The sequence below is a fragment of the Podarcis pityusensis genome (assembly GCF_964106645.2).
Source record: "Podarcis pityusensis genome assembly, chromosome: 6".
In the NCBI taxonomy this organism is placed as follows: Eukaryota; Metazoa; Chordata; class Lepidosauria; order Squamata; family Lacertidae; genus Podarcis; species Podarcis pityusensis.
Genome location: NC_138030.1, coordinates 68305104 through 68327314, shown reverse-complemented (window position 1 = coordinate 68327314; position 22211 = coordinate 68305104). Strand labels below are relative to the sequence as shown.

Below are 22211 nucleotides of genomic sequence, written 5' to 3'. Positions count from 1 at the left end.
CACCCCAGAGCCTGCGCCGCTTCACATGTGACTACGCTCTCAGGTCACCTTCTTTCCCACCCTCCACTTGCCCGGGAAAGACCCCAGCTTCAGAGTTGAACCCTCATCCGATCTGCCTTTGCCCAGGGAGGAAGATCTAGGAAGTAAAAGGACCATCGCGAGCCTCCCCATGCCTGAGCGTTGACCACCCCATGCCTCTCCCTTCCCATATACATTCATTTACACACACACACACACACACACACACTTTGGTTTATGCGGCGCGCACAGCTCTCTTTCTTCCAGGTGATGGAAGAATTTTTTGGGGGGGGCGGTTTATCAGGATCCATAGGACGGAAAACAGTTTGATACAGATTTATTGGAGGAATTCCCTCCCCATAGCGGGAAAAGGGAGTTAGGACTGAGGCTCTACAGTGCATTTCTCCCGCACCCCCCCCGCCCCGACGCACATACACACACACCCCTCTCCTGCGAAGTAAGCAGTCCCCTTGCATGCAAATGGCTTGCAAAAGGGGGCGATCGAAGTAAGCGAACAGGTCCTGCAAGTGGGAAAGAAGCATCTCACCCACGAAGAATCCGCACACACCGAGAGGGAGGGAGGGAGAGAGACGCTTACCTTTGGGTTTGCAGCCAAAGCCGGGCCGGGCTTCCTCTTGCATCTGGGGGTGCCCCGGGAAAGGGGGTACAGAGTGAGCCCCTTTCTGATCACAAGGTGGCGGTTGCTGTTGTTTGTTGTTTAAAGGCGATGTTTTGGCCCGGGGAGGCGCGCCAGCAAACACAAAAGCCAGAAGGGGAAGGAGGTGGAGGATCGCCGGGCAAGTCAAGGAAAAAGAGCTGGGCTAGGTAGAAGAAGCGAAGAAAGGCGAGGAAAGCAGCTGGCTTCGCAGCTCGCTGGGCTGGGACAAAACGCACACCAGGAGGCTGCTCGTCTCCCTTCCGTCCAAGCAAAAAGAAAAAAAGAGCCCAGGCAGCCGAAGGGGCTCGGCGAGAGGTTAAGTCAACATTTCCCCCCACACACTCCAGGTCCCAACGCGCGCGGCTCCTTCCCCAAAACACGCACGCACTCCTTTAAATAAATGTTTGGGGTGGGGGTAGGAGAGCGAGGAAGGAGGGAGGTAAAACAAAAGCAAAATCGAAACAATTATTTTGGTCGATCTGAAAGCACCACAACAAAAGAGCGCTAGGTGCAAGCACCGTCTTGGATGTGACCAGCCCTGGAGTCCTCTCTCTTTTCTCTAGGCGACTGGGATGGATAGGGGGGGAAGAAGGCGACGCCAACAGGAGCAGCCGGAATCAACTCAATTGTTCGGCGGGGAGGCGAAGTGGGGAGAAGGCGCTGCGATTGCAAAGCACAGGCACACGCACGCGAGAGGGGAAATCGGAAAGAAAAGCCCCCTTTCTCTCCGTCGTCCTCGTCGGCCTCATTTACATCTCCCTGGATGGCATCCTGGCCTCTGGCAGGATCCAGTTCCAGCCCTTCTTCAAGCTTCGCTTTTTTTCCTCTCCTCCTTGCTTCTCCTCTCTCCTCGACGCTGCTGCTGCTGCTGCTGCTGCCGCCGCCGCTGCCCCGTGAACGGAGATCAAGAGCAAAGCTGGTCGCTCAAAGCAATGGGGAGAGAAAGGAAGAGAGACAGAGAGGGAAAGGAGGGCGGGGGGCGAGTGAAATCGCCCTTAAAAGAAAAAAAGAAAAATCCCAGTGAATTGTATTGCCAGCTCCCTTTCGTCCATGCACCTCTCTCTGAGTGTGTGACTGGGGATTGCGAAGTCCTGACACGGACTCTCCACTAGCTCTGAACTGGAGCCACCTCCAGCCTCCACCTCTTCCTCCAATCTCCACCCCCTCTCTTTCTCTCTCTTCTCCCCACCCCTGGGCTCAGCTAATCATATAAACATATTATCGTGTATAGAAGCGGCGGCAGCCAAAAATATGGGGGGAACATATATATTCTCCTCTTCCCCACCACCCCGCTTCTTGTGTCTCGCCGCCGCCGCCGCCACCCGCCCGAGCTGGTGGAAGGGGAGGGGGGCTTCTGGCAAATAAAAGCAGATTAGAGACAGCTAAGTACCAAACGTGAAGGAGATAATCTAAAGGCTCGATCTGCCACCACTGGCCATTTTCCACTCCATTTGAGCTGCTTGCGGCTGCACGGCTTTGGGGAGGAGAGGAGGAGGGATGGGGGGAGGTGGGCTGGGGAGAGAAAGAGAAAGAAGCGGCGCGGGGGTGTGGGTGGGTGTTCGTGCAAAAGCTTTGGGCTCGATCTGGCGGCTGTAGGGAGCGCTGGATCACTTCAGCCGGCGGTGGCTGGGAGCTTTGGGGCAGCCCCGCAGCGAGGCAGGAGGCTCGGCTGCATCTCGGGGTCCCCACTGGGTGCTGTCCGCCCACTGGCAGAGAGGGCCTCCTCGCCAGCCCCTCCGCGGCGCCGCAGACGAGCAGGCGGCTTCGCCTCGCCGCTCGTTCCGGAGGAAGGCTTTGGCGGCCGGCTTCCCCTCTCGGCGCGCTGGGCAGGGCAGGCGGCGGCGAGCTGCAGACCCGCGCAAAGTTTCGTCGCCGGCTTTTTGCCTTCCCCGCCCCCCCTGCCTGCCTCGTCCCTTTCTCCTTTGTGTGCGTAAAAAGCTGCCCGCGCCTAGCGCCGCCGACTCGGGATAGCAAAACGCAGGAGGGCCACCGCCACCACCACACACACTGGGCGGGTGCGAGAGCCGAGCAGCAAGTGCGGCTCTCCAAGTGGAGGAGGAGGAAGAAGAAGAAGAAGAAGGCGAAGGAGGCAGTTGTGAGGGGGGACGGCGGCGCAGGGAAGCCTCCGAAGTTGAACTTCCGAGGGTCTGGCGGGGACTGAGGGGGGAGGGCGCAGGCGCGCGCGCACAAGACGGAGAAATGCAAACCCAACTCCGTCCGCCATTCTTCACCGTCTTCACGCGCCTCCGAACAATTCAGTCGACTTTGCGGGGCGTGGGATCAACTCGCAGCGACCCAGGCCAAAGGGAACTGGAAAACTGTTAACTAAATAAATAAAAATGACCAGATAAACCCCTTCCCCATATGCCAGAGGGGTCTTTCTTTCTTTCTTTCTTTCTTTCTTTCCTTTCTTTCTGCTTTAAAAGTGTTTGGCTCTCATATGTTTGCTCCGAAATCTCTTCCCCGCGCCCGCTTCCTTCTCCATTTTCCATTTTCCCTGTTCCCAGGGCAGCAGGGCGACAAGAAAACCGAGAAGGGAACCGTATCGAAAGAAGGGTGCGAAACTGCCCGTGACCCTCTGAGGTGCAGAAAGGAAGCTCTACTTTCTCTTCCCCCTCAGTGAAAATTCCCTCAAACTGCAGGAAGGGTTTCTCTCCCGCCTGCCCACTTCCCCTCCGTTCACTTTCCAAAAGGAAAAGAAAAAAGTGCTGTTCTTTTGTCTGTAATCCCAGGGCTTTCGGAAATTCTCGTGCCAGGGTTCGCTCACACGTTATGAGCATTTGATGGATTTCCCTGCCTGGAAGCTGTGGGGAAGGTTATACTGTGGCAGGACTCCTCTTTCGGCCTCATTCAAAGAAGCCATTTGAGGGGAAATGGAGAGGGATCCTGTAAACGTTACATCATAACCTATCCCTCCTAAAGGGTAACAGCTCTGGATATCAGAGCGGGAAATGCTCCTTTCCTAACATTCACAAATTATACAGGGGTTATATTGTCCCCTTGGTTTTTAATAAGTAAGGTAAAGGGACCCCTGACCATTAGGTCCAGTTGTGACCGACTCTGGGGTTGCGGTGCTCATCTCGCTTTACTGGCCAAGGGAGCCGGTGTACAGCTTCTGGGTCATGTGGCCAGCATGACTAAGCCGCTTCTGGCGAACCAGAGCAGCACACGGAAACGCCGTTTACCTTCCCACTGGAGCGGTACCTATCTGCTTGCACTTTGACGTGCTTTCGAACTGCTAGGTTGGCAGGGGCAGGGACCGAGCAACAGGAGCTCACTCTGTCGCGGGGATTCGAACCACCGACCTTCTGATCGGCAAGCCCTAGGCTCTGTGGTTTAACCCACAGTGCCACCCACATCCCTTTCAATAAGTACTGACACTCTATTATAACACCCTCAAAAGATCTTGAGGCATGTCCTCTCTTTTATGCAAACAACAATCTTGTGAGGTAGACACACTCAATGAGCATGACTGCTGAAGAGGGATTTTGAAACCAAGTCTTCCTTGCCTAACACTGTCCACTACAACTGTCCATAACATTAGCGGCTCACATCGAATGTAACTGATCCATAGAAAGGACTGTATGAACTAAAAACAATTTTAAAAGCCCACTGTCCACTACAATACACACACACCACAATTAAATGAGACTCCTTTGGGCTGCTTAGATTTTTGCTTTGTTACATAGTGCTTTTGCCTTGTATTAAGACTACAGTGGTTTGGCTTATTCCGGTTATACCTGAAGGCCCTGTACTTTTATAGCTTCACACACACTTAGGGCTCATCCACACTTTGGTTTGGTCCATGACATCTAATCATAGTCTAGTAGGTTTTTCTTTTGTCCTGCTGCTTTCCCTGAGAAAACCCACCACTCACCGCTGAATCGGAGCAAGTTTGTTCCAATTCAGAGGTAGACAGTGAGTTTTCCTGGGGAAAGCAGTGGAACCAAAGAAAAAATAACAACTATAGGACAAAGGGAAGCCTGGATAAATGTACATAGAGAGAGTTGAGTGTACAGCACTGTTTGACAAATCTGATGCTTAATTTCCATCCAGAAATTGAGCACACACATAAACATTATCAATATAATTATGGTTCGGTTAATGTTAGTTTCTTATTTTGTCCACTTTATACCCATGCACGATTTCTTAGAGTGTTATCTAAGTTCCTGTACATAAGTTATAAGTGGGTGCCCTGTGCAAACAGTTGGGGAGGCTGGGGATCCGAACCCCTCCCCAACCCCACCTCTTCACCAAACCTGTGTTCAATATCACATCTTCACTGAAGCCCACACTCATACATCCTATTGTGCGTCTGATCACACATTGCCCAGGGGGTCAGCTGCCCATTTGGCACTGGGGGGCGGAGAGCAGGCGGGGGTGGGACTGGCATGCATCCCGGGGGCGGGGCACGCTGCCCGCAGGGGTGTGGCACGCGTGCTGCAGAAGCGTGGCTTGTGTCCTGGGGTGGGGCACGCCACCTACAGGGGCGTGGCGCCCAGCGCAGGTGGGGGAGCAGCCGTGATGGCACCCCACCGGGATTGTGCTGCCGGGGGCAGTGCGCTCTCCCTGCACTCCTCTTCCTCTGCCAGTGCCCCGTGAATCGGGGCATACGTGTGTAGGACTTTTGGCAGAGAGGACCATCATTATGTAGGAGCACAGAGCTAGAGTCAGCAGGGACATTCCCAACCTCACAGATGCGAGCTAAACATTTCAGGCCACAGAGCTCAAGTCTTCCAAAGAATGGTGTTATTTTCATGCTGATTCTGTTCTACGTTTTTGTACAGCTGTCCCAGGGGGAAAATATTTGGGTATAGGAGGGAAAGAAAGACTTGGGAGAATCTTCAGAAGAAAATGATGGGGAATCATTTGCAACTTTATCCAGCAACACGAAGAAGAAGAAGAAGAAGAGTATGAAAATTTCAGTCACTGGGATATTATGAAGCATAACTTTATCTAATATGTCAGAACTTATAGTTATTACTGTTGGAATGGTGTGTGGTCAGATTGGGTCATACTTTCACCTTTGGTGAGAATGCACGAGCATAAAGAAGTTTGGGAACATGGTTGCTGATTACCGACAGAAATTTATCCACATTGAACCTCAGATAACTCCCAAAACTATGCTTCTTCGTCATTTCGAAGCTAATGACCCTGGATTCGGGCAGAAAAGACCTCCTTAAGCAACTGTATGCAACTGCAGAGTTGTGTATAGCACATAATTGGAAGTCTCCAAAGCAACCACCTACACAGCAGTAGATTGCTAAAATTTGGGAGACTGTCATTATGTAGAAATTTAACCAGCAAGTACAGCAAGCAAATAAACCTTTTAAAAAACAAATAATAATAATATGAGTAATTTTAAAAAAGCTATTATGGCTCCATGGCTTCCATTTATTTCCACTGTGGTAGTCCTTCATCTTCTGATCAGTTCAACTCAAGTCCATTTTTTTTTTAAGATTATGAGATATGTAACCTGTGCAATATAATTAGTGAGCCAATTGTTCCATGAGCATGATAAACTAAGAACAATTATCAGCCAGTTTCATTATTCCTTTACTGTTCTTTATATGTGTGCATATGTTTAACAGCCTGTATTTTTGACTGTGCAAAAAGTGTGCAGTTCTCGTTTTCAGCAACATCTGTACAGTTATTTATTATTTGCTACTGCCTTTAAAATCCTACCTTTACTCCAAAGAACTCAAGGTGGCACATGTGGCTCTCCATCTCTCCATATTATCTTCACAACAGCCCTGTGAGGTAAGTGAGGCTGAGAGTTGGTGACTGGCCAAGGTCTTTCCATGAGCTTTTTAGCTCGGTTCGCATTCAGATTCTAGTCTCAATTTAATGTAATATGTAGCTCTGGCCTGAGTGGGTATAAATTCTGTACCACAAGATTTCATGTAAGGGAAGATTCATGCTTTGTTTTAGTTTTTTAATATCAGTGGGTCCTAAACAAAAACAAAATTCTGGTTGTGGCTTCAGAGCTGCCTTCAAGGATGGCACCTGTGTGTTAACGCCACGGGTACAAAATAATTGCAGCTCTGAGCACAGGTGATACAACCATATCACAACCACGTCCTGTTTTTTCTGGCCATGCCCTCTTTTTTTCCTCCTGCAGCAATGATTGCAAAAGGCTAAATTGTTGTTTAAAAGCCTCCAGTATTAGCTCTGTTGTGGCACCATTAATTGCCCTAGGGTCATTCTTCTGGAGTGAGTTATTTCAGCTTCAGGACCAGTCCTCCTGTATTAGCTCCATTGTGCCACCACAAATTGCCCTTGGGTCGCTTTCCCTGAGTGAGTTATGCAGTTCACACCAGAAAAATGGGGTTGTTCGATACTCAGAGAAACCTGCAATGAAAGCTTTTTAACAGTGTGAGCCTTCAGAGTTGCAGCCATCTTTCTGCTCTGTTGACACAATTGAGTTTTACTATGTAGAAAAACGGAGCAGCAGTTTTAAAATGAACTTATTTGAAGTAGTTAAGAGGGGGCATTCCATTCTTCAGGATGTTATCATCCTTGATATTTTCACAGCGTTGAAGTCTTGGGTTTTAAGCATAGTCTGAAGCAGTTTATGAGGTATTCCATGCTTCAAAGTAACATCCACCATGAAAATTAGGAAAGCGATTTATTCAAGAGTACTGCTTCTTATTGCTGTAAAATACTGCCAGCGATCTTCAGGTGCGTCCTAGCATCCAAATATGTTGACTGTTCCCACATGAACAATGAACCAGTCTCTGAGGAAACTGTTAGAATGAATTTACACTGAATATCCCATTTTGGGGGTCCAGTTAATACCAGATCGAAGTCAGGGCAGTGTCAGAAAGCCAAAGTTGAAGCCACAAGATGTATATATGATATTTGCCAAACATTTATGTTTTGTAACTGCTATAGTTATAACTTAGCAGCATCATGTTTGCTTTCTGACTAAAAAGGTTCGTTGTCTCCTCTAACTTAAATCCAGAAAGTTCTGAAGCAAAATGGTCTACAGACAGCTCTTACCTTCTATCACTGGATTCTCAATAAGGAAAGCGCTTGTTTGGGAGAAGGAAATCAATATATTGTCTGGACGTGATAACAGCAGGCACTAGAGGAGGCAGAGGCATGATAAGCATTGTATAAAATTATGTATCATTTGGAGAAAGTAGATAGACATTTTTCTCCATCTCTCAGAGGTGCTTCTTTACATTGAATATGGTTAAACTACCACAAAATCACCACCATCTTGGATGGCTTTAAAATGGGGTTAGACAACTTCATGGAAGATAAGGCTATCAATGCTTACACAATTTTTTTAAACTGCAGAATATGTGGCGTTTTCTTGAGCATTCATACTACAAAAAAGAGAGTAATGGCAGCTAAAGGATACATAGCCATAGGGAAATAGATACATGGATTATGGAAAGAGTTCCTTAAGATATTTGATGTGGGTCATGAAGGGGAGGAAAGGGAGCTCTACAGAGCACAGGCGTTCTCTGACGGCTAGGATGGCTCACACAGGTAAGTTACTGCTTCTAAAAGACCAGCAGGTAATGCCTGCACATTTTAAAGTTCATCTCCAAAATACGGAGACCTAGAAACCTGCTTGTTTCTCACCTTCAGTATAGAACACCAACTCTTGCTAGATATAAATTGTTCAAAGAACATGGCAGAACCCAAAAGTGAAAGATGCTAGACACAAAACTGACTTCTTTAATTATTTGAAAACAATACTCAAGTCAATACTGATTTTCAATAGTATATTTCTCTAGGCTGAAACACTGTAGAGATTTCTCAATCAGAGTCTGTATATATGAAATGATGGATCAAATGCATTATGGTACCCATATTATGTAAAAATGTATTCCTGGTTTCTAAAGATAGGTGCTAGTGCAGATAAAGAATCTGAAAAGCGAGTTTGCTGATAGAGGGGCAGTTTCTGACCTTTGTGCAGTCAGAGAACGGGAGCAAGACTGGGTCACAAACCTTGCAACAATAAACAGGGATTATTGTGTTTGCTTTTCTTTTGCTAGGATAAAGAAGAGAAATTCCTTCTTATCTATTAGCTGTCAAGAAAGAAAGAAAGAAAGAAAGAAAGAAAGAAAGAAAGAAAGAAAGAAAGAGGCTCAGCTCAGAGTGAAAGTTTTGCCGCAGTAAGGACTGTAGATATTTGCGTTTTCTTTGTTCCACAGACAACATAAGGAATCATTGCTTTAGAAATAATATTTCTGTGCCAAAGAAATTGTGTAATCTAAAAACTAAAACTATAGCTAAAAACACAGCTATAGGTAAACACTGTTAAGTCCTATTGAATTAATGGGAGAGTTAAGCATTTTCAATCACTGCAACCTAAAAGTGCATGTCTGGGTAGCTGGATTGCTGCACTGCACTTTTGGCTGAAAAACAGAGATATCTATAGAGTTACTTAATGTTGATTAAATCCTAGTTAATGGGATCAGAGCAGCAATAGGAAATGGGTCTTGGAATAATGTTTAAAAGTCACTAATTAGATATTTCACTAATTATATATCCCCACAATTTTTGCAATAAGTATACAAATATTTAGCAAAGTTCAAGTGTCATTTCCATCTGATCTCAGTTGCTGATATTGTTTGTGAAGTATATAACCCATTGTTAACATCATCTTGCTCGTGTTTGCAATATGTTATTTGTGTGTGTGTGAGAGAGAGAGGGAGAAAGAGAGAGAGAGAGAGAGAGAGAGAGAGAGGATAATGATCTGGGATAAAATGTTACAGAAAACAATACGCACCAGCCCCACCAAAATAATGGTGAAATATATATACGACATGATATAATTCTTAACTAAAATACTTCATCCTTGCAGCTTGTTATAAAACGGAAAAGCGTTATATTTACTCCTCATATTTATTGCTGCCCACTTTTTGTTCCACTTGGACTTGACATTCGAGGTGATTTATATGTTACCCTGGAACTGCTTGCAACTTTTGTTTCTCGCTCACGTTAATTCACACAAGGTGGCCATTCACAGATTTCAGCCTCGGCAATGCCTGTGATCTCTGATGCTCCAAAAACGGATGCCAATCACAGCTGCTGCTTTAGTTTTCCATGCGCTAAGGGCTGCTCACACGCCAAATTGTTCATATGGAGGAAAAAGTAACCTGTGAAAAGTATCCTGTGAACTAGATATTAAGAGCATATAGATATTCCCTTTATCACAGAGTCTTACACAAGTCTTATCACAGACTTACACAAGTTGCCTTGACATAATAACCGTGCTTCATCATGGTATGATCCCAATGTTTTATTTTTGTCCCATTTTGCCCGACTCACCATGCCACACTTCTAGGGGCATCACAACAATTTGGTAAAGTCTGGTTTTATTTGCCACGGGCCATGAGATTGCCATGACACAGTTTAGAAGTACTGCAGAGTTCACAGACTCCGCAAAGGTTACCCACAGAGAATGGAAAGACATAGAATGAATGCACACCCACACAAATAAAACAACCCAGTCGGCCTTTTTCACAGAGAGTGTAGCATGGGGCCAGTGAATTTCAAGCACAGGGCCATTTCAATCAAAACTATTGTGATGTGTGTGTATTTGTCTGGGTTGTGGGGGTTTTTTTGGGGGGGAGGGAGGGGTAGAAAAATCCAGCTCACTTTCTCTAACACAATTCTATTTAATTTTAGGTTTTGTAACATTTTCCTTCATGTCTGCTATACATGCAATTCGGGTTGATCCAGTAGGAACAATTCAAATACCTACTGGATAAAGCACTTGAGAAGACTAATGGCCAATCGTTATGGATTATTGCCATGATTCTCAAGGAATTGTATACAACTTGGCTGTGTATGGGCTCTAATGAAAGGGTTCCTGACAACACTTTCAGCCAATTGTACTGACAGCTGCATTCTTGGGGAGAACACATTTCCAAAAGGTGATTGAACCTATCTGACAAAATGGGTCAAATTGCGCTCCCAGTTACAGCCACACAACACTCTTCCCTCTGCTAGACAGATAAATTGCTGAGTATGAGCAGCTACTTTGGGAGAATACATCTTGGTACATGTTATATCTCCTGCCATGTGAGCAAAAAATCATTAAAGGCTTTCTCCTGGAAGCAGTTGCAAGCATGAAAATGGACAGGGGTGCAAAATTCAACACTGGGAAAATCTGAGCGTTTATCTTTCATTCGCTTATGCAAGTTTCTAGCCCTTAAAAAAAGGTTTGATATAAACTACAGCATGCCACAAAAAGAAAACAGATTCAGTGCAGAAGAAGGCATAGAAACAGCTCCAGAATGCTCCAGAAAAGAAACCAATCTATATGTTTACATAGTAAACCAAAACTAAAAGGTCTCATTCCCAGCCAGTATTACCAATGATCAGGGATGATAGGAAGCATAATACAACAACATCTGGAGGGTACCAGGTTGAGAGAGCAGCTAACACATCAGATTTTGGAAAATTCTCTGGCCATTTGATAAGTTTCAAGAGCTTTCAACACCTCTCCACCCTGTTCTGAAGCAAATAACTGACTTGCTTGATGTATTGCATACCACTCACTAAGGTTGTACAAATGTTGAAATCACACTTTAATCCACTTTGGCTCTAAACCAAATTTAAGTGTCTTTTTCTGGCAATAGATCTTCCCAATAGGCTACTATGTCTGGATTCAGTCTAGTCTGATTGAATAATGCTTTGCTTTTGCCTTTGCATGTCGGAACAAAGACTCTTCCAAGCTTCAACTGCGCCCATGGATGAGTGAACCTGGTAAATCATTCTGTGTATACTGACTAAAGTGAAATATTCCAAGAATGCACCCTTAAAAGACACACTAGGATTTATTATTATTATTATTATTATTATTATTATTATTATTATTATTATTATTATAAGATATTTATATACCTTATAAGCATTAACATTTCCAAGCATGGTACATAGAAAGAAAGCATACAGAAAATAAAGCAATAAACAGCCATCACAAAATGAAACACTTCCTTAAAATGCACAAGGCAACAAGAATGTCTTTGTCAGGTTCAGCCAGGAAGATGCCTGTCTAAACTCAGTTGGGAGGGAGTTCCACAGGATTGGATCCACAGCACTGAATGCATCTGAGACATGGGGAACCACCAACAGAAACCCCACCAAAGATCTCAGTGAACAAGCAGGAACAAAAGGGATTGAGCAGTTTGTAAGACATTTGCAGCCCAAACTATTAATGCCCTTGTAAGTTAATACAAAAACAATGAACCTGGCCCATTAACATGTGGGCAGCCAGTGCAAGCTTTTTAGCATCAGAGTTAGATTCTAGTGGTAGTCCCCATCAACAGACTAGCTGTAGCATTTTGTACCAGGTGGAGCTTCCAAACCAAGCATCATCTAAAGCACACTGTGATAATCATGTCCTGTCTTTTGCACCCAGCGTTGATGCAATTGCTTTAAGTGGTGAGGTATGCATCAACATAGTTGCATTTTCAAATGCCAATGCCAGCTCCTCTTGCATAAGATGCATTCAGTAGTGCTCCCTTCTGGACTTGGGCCACCTCCCCTTCATTGCTTCTGTCACTTCCCATTCATGTCCATTCCCTCTAGACCAGGCTCCCCCAACCTCAGCCCTCCAGATGCTTTTGGCCTACTACTCCCATTATCCCTATCTAGCAGGATAAGTGGTCAGGAATGATGGGAATTGTAGTCTCAAAACATCTGGAGGGTCAAGGTTGAGGAAGCCTGCTCTAGACCCAATCTGTTCAGCTACCTAGAGGATGAGGTGAGTACTGTTCTTTCATCTACTCCACTCACTTCTTACTCACTTGAAGAGAGCAAATGAACAGGAGAAGGATCAGTGGGGTGTCTGAGGTTTTGCATTGGGTCCCCTGATGGAGTGTGGGACTTGGCAGGTACTTGACCATAACAGCCCCAGCTGGATACTAATTGCTAACTGTTGAATTTTATTTGTTTTTTGGTTGAAAATGACCTTGGGCCAAAATATAGCTCTGTGTGTCTGTGTGTTGCCAAAGACCAACCAGAATTCAAGTTAAGAGAGAAACGTAAAGTTTTGAAAACAGGGAATTTCAAGTCTGGCTTAAACTGCATTTCTGCCTTTTCATAAAGGCCCTGGAGTGTGTCTAACTTAAGCTGCAATTTTGGTTGGCAGAGATGATTTAGAGTTCCCATTTTTCATGGGGAAGAAGCTGTGAAATTTTCTGGACTCTTTCTGGAACGCTCTGTAAGACTCAGTCTCAGTGTGCACCTCAAAATGAGTGACCAACTGTGCACATCCCATGGTGCAGCTGAAGTGAGGCAAAGCATTTCTTCCTGAAGCTTTGTTTTTCCAAAGGCAGAACATCCGATCAAGGGATTCCTGCTAAGTGTTCAGGAAGCCCCAAGGTTTTTGCCAGAACACAGTTTCAAAACCGCTGTGGTAAGTTCTGAGTGGCAGACAACTTGAAAGGAACTCAGTACAGAGACTAAAAGGCACACTGGGAAAAGCTCTCTCAGGAATGTGACACTGTCCCAGTCTGAACCCCTTTTGCAGAATATGTTAGCATATGGTACAATCCCAGTGGTGTAAACCACGGGGATGGGACCTCAGGGAGCTGAACTCATTCTTTCTTAATCTCCAGGGCTTCACTAGCAGCACTGCATCAGATCAGGTGTCATGATCCTGGCCTACTTTACTGAATAGGTGATGTAATTGTGTAGTCGCCATTGTGTCGTTTCCAGAGTCTCATCTTGCCAGTGCTTCTGCAGAGGGATTCCCTATGCGCCATGCTCTTGCTTCCTCATCCCTGCTTCCACATTTGCTCCACCTCCAATACATGCCTCACCTCCACAAGAGACACTGCCCTTTCAAGCTCCTCCTCCAGACACCAGTCAGCCATTTTGCTATCAGTTTTTGAGGGACTTGATTGGTTCCTGGTTTCAGCCCTCTGATCTGGCCACCAGTCCACCTTGCTGCCTCCTTTGTGTTCTTCAACCCTAAGTCCTAACCCCTGTGCCAGGGATAGCAAATCTCAGCCCCAGGGGGGCCAAATGCAGTCCTCTAGGCCTCTTTATCCAGGCCACACCCCTCACTACCTCTGCTCTGTACCCTCTTCAAGTGCTTTTGCACTCTTCAAGTGCTTTGAAGTATGATCATTCATCTAGACCCGGGTTTCTGAAACCAGGTTTCTACAGCTGTTTTGAAACTACAATTCCCATCATCCCTAATCAGTGGTCCTGCTAGGTGGAGATGATGGGAGTTGTAGTCCAAAACAGCTGGAGACCCAAATTTGGGAAACCCTGATCTAGACATAGGTGTAAGTTTGCGTGTATGTGAGTAAGAACCTCTGAATTTTGTGTAGCCTATCTGGTAAGAATTAGCTCAGTTGCTTCACCCACATTTTGCTTCTGGCCTTCAGTGGGCAAGCAGCCCTGGAGAAGTTCTCCAGGAGCCAATGTAGACCTCAGGCTGAAAAGGGTCCCCTGTTCCTGCCTTAAACCATCTACTAATCTTATGATTCTTTGCTTAGCCCCACTTCCATGCTCATAAAAATGTAAACTGCTCACGCCCCATTTCCTTACACATATTAATTTTAACGTCCCCCTCTCCCTTTCGCAGGACTATAAAATTACTGTACGTATTCCACAACGGCCTTTCTTTCTAGAGTGCACTGTTCCTCTTATTGCAGTGTGTAACGAGGCTGTTGTTTGCAAGCCCTGCAGGGAATACCTAATTAAAACAAAATTATTTTCATTGTTAGTGAGTTTTTAAAATTCTCTAGCGTAACTCTATTAATTTAAGACTGGCTCGGATGCTGCATTTGGCTGCTTTCTCAGGTGTCTCCCTAGCATCAGAATCATGTGATACTGTAACATGTGAGCTGGGATCTCTGCCATGGCAAACCTCCGGGATCCTCAGAGCATTGGGAAATGGCATAAATTGCAAGAGCTGAGATCCATGAACTCTGAACACACAGCATTGTCTACCCAATGCAGATGCCAGGAGGGTCACTATACATATGTAAAAGTGGGGAAATAAAATGTGCAAAACAGCTTTGAGGTGTAGCACTCCAGACTTTTAAAAGGCAACATGAAATATTCTTGTTTTCGGGTGTGTGTGTTTTTTAAAAAGGTGTCACGGGTAAAACAAAATTTCCAAACAAGTAATACTTTGCATTTTGTAGCATACGGTTAGCTACACAAATCAATTTTAATGACTACTGGTCTAAAGTATTATTTAATAAATGGCAAAATCGTTGAGTTACTCAGAATACTTGATAATTGTTTTCTTTCTCTTTTTTTTCAAAATAAATTCTACACATGACTAAGGAAACACCCATTTCCATTTGTTTTATGTTAAATCAACATCTAACCACTCTGGTGATTTCATTCAAAGAAAACAGAAGGAACGCATTAGCTTTGTGGTTAGAGAGATTGATGGGCTTCAAACATTTTAACATGGATGAGGACTCCCCCCCCCCCCCCAACTATGGAAGCCGATGTTTTTAATTTAAACAGATTCTGGTGAAATGGAGATCATTTGATTCAGCCAAGCTATTCCTCATTCCTTAGGCAGAAATTAAGTTTAGTATTTTTAATTAACTAATATTCGAGAGGAACCTTTGTTTAAGGAGACAAAGAATACACAACAGAAACATTTCTGAGGGGAAAACCAGACATGACATGATTACGGTACATAGTGGGTGGGTGGTGTCTAGGAGCACATGAGAAAGGAACACTGTGTGTGTGTGTGTGTGTGTGTGTGTGTGTGCGCGCGCGCGCGCGCACACACACACACACACACACACACACACACACACTGTCTCCCATCAGTATATTGCCCTAGTTCAGCCTTTCTCAACCTGTGGGTTCCCAGATGTTGTTGAACTACAACTCCCATCACCCCTAGCTAGCAAGGCCAGAGCTCAGGGATGATGGGAGTTGTAGTCCAACAACATCTGGGGACCCACAGGTTGAGAACCGCTGCCCTAGTTCCTTCTGTCCGTTTTGCCATTTCTTTCATAGCTTCAGGGAATAGAGCATAGTCCAAACTCATGATCTGCTGGGATTAGTGAGTTTGCAATAGATGGACCTTGGGCTACCACAGCTGAGCTGGAGATACACTGGCAACACTCCCTTAACCTGGCTGAGCCTGGGCTACACTAGCTCAGCAGGAGTTCAGCCAACAGAAATTAAACTGGCAGAATTTGTGCTGGCATAAGTCCCCCAAAGGGTGGGGCAAGGCAAGGAGCGACTTCTGCCTATTCCAGACCTCAAGTCAAGCCATGTGACTTGGCACCCTGGCAAAATTTATGGCAGCAAAAAGGGTTGGTGTATGTCAAACTATGTTTTGAAAGTTCATCGTCCCACTTCCAGGCTCAGAGCAGCTCAGCTGGCAGCAGCGCAACTCCTGAATGGCATTTGGAACAGGGGTAACTTATGTCAGTTTAAGTTAAGCCAGTGTAAATTCCACCAGATTCCTGTACTCAGGATGGCTCTGCCCCCATGCTAATAAGAAGAAAGACAGAAAGATTCAGTCCTCCTCTTCCACCTGATATTCTTTCAACTGTTCCCCACCCCCAGTGGTGGCTGATCCATTAGGGAGAATGGGGGCACTGCCACTCCTGAACCTGTCCTCAACCAGGGCCCACCTGCCTGCCTTCTTACTTCCAACTGGTCCAGGGAGGGATACTGCCTGTCACCTTAGCCTCAGTGCTGTCCTTGTAGAACTCGTCAAGGAAGAGGATGGAGAATGGAGAACTAGAATTAGTTAGCTCTACTTGTCAGAGGAAATGGGACGGGGACCTCATTATTCTGGCTTCTGCCAGCACACTACATTAGTTAAATTCAGGCTTTAATCTCAGATGTAGTTTTCAGTCTGCTATTATTGCTTTCAACACTACTCATAATTACTGGCGATTGTTATTTCATCCAAATTACAGCTTAGCACAAACGTACCAGCTTGTGTACGCCCCGGGAGCACATTGAGGCTGCCTTGCTCCTCCACAGTTGTTTTGCCACTGTGGCATAACAAGCAAAGCCATGGCTTGGCTTAGCATGAGGGTAACCAATGTAGTACCCTCCACATGTTGGTGGACTACAACTCCCATCAGCCCCAGCCAGCATGGCCAAGAGTGAAGGATGATGGGAGTTATACTCCAGCAACATCTGGGGGGCAGCGGCACCACTTTGGCTTAGAGCAGCGGTTCTCAACCTGTGGGTCCCCAGATGTTGTTGGACTACAACTCCCATCATCCCTGAGCTCTGGCCTTGCTAGCTAGGGGTGATGGGAGTTGTAGTCCAACAACATCTAGGGACTCACAGGGTGAGAACTGCTGGCTTAGAGGTTTAGACCTCTCCTAACTAACCGTGAACCATAACCAAGGTTTGTTGTTGTGCCACGTTAAGCCAAGCCATGGTTTGGTTCAGTGTGGTGCACAAAACCAGGCCATTGGGGGAGGGAAAATAACCCATGTTGTTTAATTGAAAGGAGGTAAAAATGTGTTTAAATATATACATAAAAATGGTCCTTTCTCAGCTCAGGAACAAGATTGTATTCACTTCATCAGTACGTGTCTGGTAGTGAGTCCCTCATGCAATCAAACCAGGAATGAAGCCCACTCCCACTTCAGAGCAAAAAGCCTTCTAGCTGACATTTTACCATGCTTCTGTCAAGCCACCTGGTGTGAATCTAGCAGCTGCAAGAGCTGTCATTTCTGTTTCAACAGATATAAAGGTCTCTGATTCAGTCGTTCTTCTCCCCCCCCCAATTACAAATACCTGAAGCAGAAGGGTATTAATATCAGTAAAGTATAGGAAATCAAAGATATTACATTTCCGTCTTCTCCCCACTCTCCTTAAATAAGCATTTGCTTTTAAATCTGTTGGTTTTTGACAAATACTGCTCCAGTCTGATTGAAAGCCCGGTTCCGCCTTTCTAAAAACAGCAGTCAAAAGAGTGATATCAATGCCATGCTACTGTTGCAAAGAACATCAATCACATGCCTAATAGTAGTTCTAATTATATACTCACATTAAATAATTCATTAAGATGCTATTGAAGATTTCCAGTACAAGAACTGTGCAGCCATTTATAGTCTAATTGACACCCCAAATAAAAAAGTTGCAGGGAAATGGTATGAGGGAACAGTTTATTCTCAAACGTGAGAATGCAAGAAACACCCATTGGCACAAGCCTGATCGTCTATTTTGTATAAGTTTTACAAATGCCATGTTAATGGAAGAGTTGCGTGGGAATTGTTCCTTTTCTGCTTAGCTTTGCTCTCTATGAAATTGGAATAAAGTCCATAGGCATCTTGTGCAGTAAAGGTAAAGGGACCCCTAACAATTAAGTCCAATCACAAATGACTCTGGGGTTGTGGTGCTCATCTCGCTTTACTGGCCGAGGGAGCTGGCATTTGTCTGCAGACAGTTTTTCTGGGTCATGTGGCCAGCATGACTAAGCCATAGCAGCGCACAGAAACCATAACAGCGCACGGAAACACCATTTACCTTCCCACCAGAGCGGTACCTATTTATCTACTTGCACTGCATGCTTTCGAACTGCTAGGTTGGCAGGAGCAGGGACCGAGTAACGGGAGCTCACCCCGTTGCAGTAGTGCTGGGCAATATAGCGATGTATCGTCCAAAACCAGTTTGAAGTCCATATTGTGATATTGATTACATAATTTTTTGACCTGGCAATATATCACGAATCATGATGTGTGTGCGCTCTATGCAAAAACCACAATGTGGGAGAAACTGTGAAGTCATCCAATAATTATCTTGATTTCCACAGCCCCTGTTAAGTCTGCTGGCTCAGCTCTCACCTGCCTCATGCAGGGGGCAGCGAATCACAAGAGCAGGCACCAGCAAAAATCACAACGCAGGAAAAACCGTGAAGCCAGGCAATGCCTCTACATAGCTCCCTCCATCCTTATTTCAGACATTGTGATATATTGTGGTATATCACAATGTTTAGCTGAAAGTTGAAAAACAGATATTGCCCGGCCCTAGTATACAGATCCTACTGCCATTGCATGTCGGCAATAGGACTGATCCAGGGCTTTTCACTGCACCAGCCTGGGAGATGCCCCCAATTCTGGTCTGGACAAGTGCTAGGGTGGTGAGGTTGCTACACTCTATCAAGACCCCACCATTGGCAGCCAGGAGTTAAGATTGCAGCCTAAGTATTCTTGTTCCATGGACTTGGTGCAGGAACAGTCATGCAGGTATTCCAATTTGACCTTTGACATCATAACTAAAATCAATGCCGAAATAAAACAAAGAAGCATGGGAGAATAAGTATGTAGGTCTCACAAACGCAGAGGGATACTGACTCAGTGTATTTCAGCGTTGTATATTTATGTCTTTGAGGCATAGCAGCACACTGGATGTGGTACTGATTAAGGCAACATATTTTTTATGCTTATTTACACCACTCAAAGAGAAGAACTGAGCAGCTTGCACAGTATTAGCGAAAAGGAATCCGCAAATAGTGAGGAACTGATCTCTGGCCCCCTTAGCTTACGTCCATTCCCTCCCTTGGAGCAATTTCCTTAGAAATCAGATCATTCTTCATGAACTATCAAAATGTTGGCCATTATCGTTTTCATGAATGCCCATTTAAATTAATTTGCAACATGCTTTAACCTTGGCACTTTGCTGCAATTGTGTTCTGAGTTTACTGTAGCATTAATCATTAGAAATCTGTCATCACACAGTGGTTTATCTTGCTGCCAGAAGCACTGACACCAAGTCTTTTATTATCACGTTGCATATTAGAGTAAAAGAGCCAAATTTCACTCTGACCATTCCTTTAAATTGTCTTTGCTTCGAAGAAAAACAAGCAACCAACCCAAATTTTCTTCTGTGGGCCTTCGTCCTAGAATAGGATCTGTAATATATGATCCTCATAGATATAGATAACAGGGCTAAGCCTGTTGCGGTGCAAATTCATGAATTGTGGCTAGGATCCATAGAGCTACTTTAGGCATGCTGACAAATATATTGCTATTATTCATAAGTAATTAATAGCATATTCTCATTATCCAGGAGCTGGAGTCAATCCAATCTGTTTTGGACGTGGTCACACTCCCCTTTAAAAATGTTCACGTTGTAGGGGGGCTCTGTGATCCAGCCAGGCTTCCATATCCTCCAACATTTCTCCAGTGAAAATAGGGACATCCTCTTCCATCATCATCAGCATTTATACCCTGCCTATCTGACTGGGTTGCCCCAGCCACTCTGGGTGGCTTCCAACATATATAAAAACTTAACAGAACATTAAACATTGTTCCCTTTACCAGGCATGTATGCAAGTGCTGAGGGACCTGCACTGCCATTTAGCCATGGAGCAAGTTTTAAGGTCTTGTTACATATAAAACTGGACCAGGCTACCTGAAAGACAGACTTCCCCTCCATTGCCCAGAAAGGACATTAATAAGATCAGCAAATGGATGGAGCCCAGTTAGTCTTGCCACAACCTGACAATTATCGGCTTGTGTTAATGCAATGGCAGGCATTTTCATTACTAGCACTGGTGTTAAGGAATGCATTTCCTACTGAAATAGAAGAGTCACTATCTGTCTTGCCATTCCACCGCTTTTGAAGATGTACCTGTTATACAAGCATTCCCTTTGATCTCTTGGCCTGAGTCTCCTGCTATAATTGCTGTGTTGTTTTAATGGGATTGGTTTTGTTTTAACTATGCATGTACATATTGCCATGCATGTATATATGAATAGGATGGTTTTGTTATGGATTTTAATATTGGATTTTATCACTTCAAGTTGGCGTAACTGTTGTTTATATTTCATAAAAGGGCTTAGAAGGCTATTTTGGCATTAAGCTGTGCATAAATTAATAATAATCATACAGGGGCAGGACCTCCTCTGTGTGGCACTCTGACAATGAAACATCTTCCCAGTGGAAATCATTGGGCCACATTGCTGCTCACTTTTTGGTGGGTGCCTAGGATGGACTTTTTCCACCGGCTTTTAAAGGTTTTATGTCTAAAATTTCAGAAAACTGCTTTTAGTTTGACCATATATTGATGAAACTGTGTGCATGTGCGATCCCTTCATAATTATCTGTGTCATGCCTTTAGTAAATAAAAACAATTCTAAAGAATGTCAGGATAGAAATACTGAAGACAAAGGAATAAATGATTTTTTTAAAATCCTAACTCCGAACATTACTCAAGGCTATAGAAATATAAAATTGTGGTATTTATGTGGAGTCAGAAACTAGCAGTTCTGGGAACTATTTTGCAAACCATGGCTTGTGTTAATCACAGTGAAGGCAGCTAATCCACTTTTCCAGTATTTCTGCCAGCAAATTAATAAGCAGTATTTTATTTTTTTACGAAAGTCATCCTATATCTGCCATTGAACCATACAGTTTAGCAAGTGAAGCCATGACACACATGGGATCTTAACCATTGTTAAGACAACAAACTATGGTTGTTGTTGCTTTGCTATACATTATACTTGTACCCAACCAGTGGCAAACATATCTTAGTTTACCTTTGCTCTGAATAGTATGAGTATATCAATTGTGTTTTCTTAGGAGCATAATAGTTCACTCATTTGCGGTAGCCACAAAGCATTTCTTCTTTGCAAATGGACTTCCACTACTATTACATTGAAGTGTTTGGGAGCAGCTTTGTTTATAGAAATGAATTAAAACCACACAAATTTCACAATGGTTATGCCATACGTTGTTTATATATTTCTTAGGAAATGCTTAACATTTTCTTCTAATCTATCATGAACAACAAATTTTGAAGCGGGGGGCGGGGGGGGGGGCATAAGTGTGCCACAGACATTTGCAAGCTCAGTTAGTGGTGCTGTACTGTCTCCAGCAGATGTTAGCTAAAGAAGCAATGCACAGCTGAAGTGCAGTGAGAAAAATCAGCTAATATATGGTGGCTAACTACTGAGATATGGAGTCTGTCGGCATATTTTGGGTGAAATGCAGCTAAGCACAACTCATAGAAAAGCCTCTATTTTTTCCAATGTTCCAGTTGATGAAAGTCATGTTTAAATGCCCTGTAGTTAGATTATTAACTTCTGCAAAATAGAAACAGATGTGTGTCTTAGTATGCCATTAAATTTATGATTTACATAGTACCCTTGAATGCATCAGCAGAGGCCAATGATTCTAATTTGCTCTAGATTTACAATAACCTGATCTGGCTTGTGTAAGTACTGCAACACTTTAAACAAAATTAGAAAGCCATTGCATTTTGTTTGATTAAAGATGCAGTTCTCATTGGGCTAATGAGAAAAGTTAGAAAATGTTTCTTCCTTTATGGATGTTTCTTTCATAAACACAAGCGCTATGTTTTATACATTTTTTGCCACTATTTCCTCATTTTAAGGATAACGTAAACCAATTGTGTTATGCTGGAATCTATCTGATATAATGCCAAAAACGAAACAAAAATGTATAGCAAGTTTCCTTAAGGGGGGAGTAGCACCCTTCGTTTTCAAGGTTTTAAATGATATAAATTAAAAAATTTCTTTCCCTGAAAATATACAATTTGGAGCTTGCTCAATTACTTTATGATACAACCATGTGCATC

At 44.3% G+C, this 22211-nt stretch overlaps 1 protein-coding gene across 22 annotated transcripts in view; it reads right to left on the bottom strand.

The window, feature by feature from the left end:
- Nucleotides 1–22211, bottom strand: part of ADGRL2 (adhesion G protein-coupled receptor L2) — a 242637-nt gene that overhangs the window by 201974 nt on the left and 18452 nt on the right. For 3 of the 22 annotated variants that reach the window (XM_081008505.1, XM_081008506.1, XM_081008504.1), the window contains exon 1: nt 617–2112. The exons of 1 other annotated variant lie outside the window; for it this stretch is intronic. The gene's annotated coding sequence lies outside the window, so the exon portion shown is untranslated. Of the gene's footprint in view, nt 1–616; nt 2113–22211 lie in introns of those variants that run through there. 18 more of the 22 variants (XM_081008509.1, XM_081008498.1, XM_081008515.1 and 15 more) reach the window with 14 other exon arrangements.